The sequence below is a fragment of the Octopus bimaculoides genome, chromosome 4, assembly GCF_001194135.2.
Source record: "Octopus bimaculoides isolate UCB-OBI-ISO-001 chromosome 4, ASM119413v2, whole genome shotgun sequence".
Lineage (NCBI taxonomy): Eukaryota > Metazoa > Mollusca > Cephalopoda > Octopoda > Octopodidae > Octopus > Octopus bimaculoides.
Window position 1 is genome coordinate 95,643,121 of NC_068984.1, and position 798 is coordinate 95,643,918.

The 798-nt window shown below is 43.0% G+C and overlaps 1 protein-coding gene across 1 annotated transcript in view; it reads right to left on the minus strand.

The window, feature by feature from the left end:
- LOC106880124 (kielin/chordin-like protein) overlaps positions 1-798 on the minus strand; it is a gene marked incomplete at its 3' end in the record, with an annotated part of 9,224 nt that overhangs the window by 7,725 nt on the left and 701 nt on the right. The gene's annotated exons all lie outside the window — the stretch shown is intronic.

Here is a 798-nt window from a genome sequence, read left to right on the forward strand (position 1 = left end):
TTTTTTCTAGTTAATTTTAGTTAATTTTTGTTTATTATCAGATCATTAAAATGGGATGGCAAGTTCAGAAAAACGAGCATTTTCGACATCTTCTTCTTTTTGCTTTTAATCAAGGTTCTAAGGCCTGCTTGCGACATTTGTGCTGTGTATGGAGAGGGTGCCATAGCTGAAAGAACCGCTCGTAATTGGTATGCCAAGTTCAAAAATGGAAATTTTGACCTCAAAGGCGCACCTCGTTCTGGCCGTCCAGTTGAGTTCGATGAAGAGCGATTAAACCAACTTTTGCACGAAAATTCTGACAGAGAAAATGGAATGCTCCCATACTGCTATAGAGAAGCATCTTTACTCGATGGGAAAGGTTTTTAAATATGGAGCATGGGTTCCGCATACTTTAAGTGACAACAAAATCAACGAGCCACAGTCTCCGCTGGTTTGCTTGCTCGTCACCGCTCAACTCATGGACACAAGCAACGATTTCTTTCCCGAATTGTTACTGGCGACGAAAAATGGTGTCTGTACATCAATATGAAACAGCGTAAGGAATAGCTTAGCCCCGGTAAACAAGCGACACCGCGCGTGAAACAAGATCTTCATCCGTGTAAAACGATGTTGTGCGTATAATGGGACTGGGAAGGGATTATCCATTACGAATTGCTTGAACGGAACCAAACGGTCAATGCGGAACTCTATGTTCAACAGATGGAACAACTCAACAAGGCTATTCAAGAGAAAAGACCTAATCGGCAGCATGGAGTTCTGCTGCACGACAACGCCCGCCCTCATATCGCCAATATGACC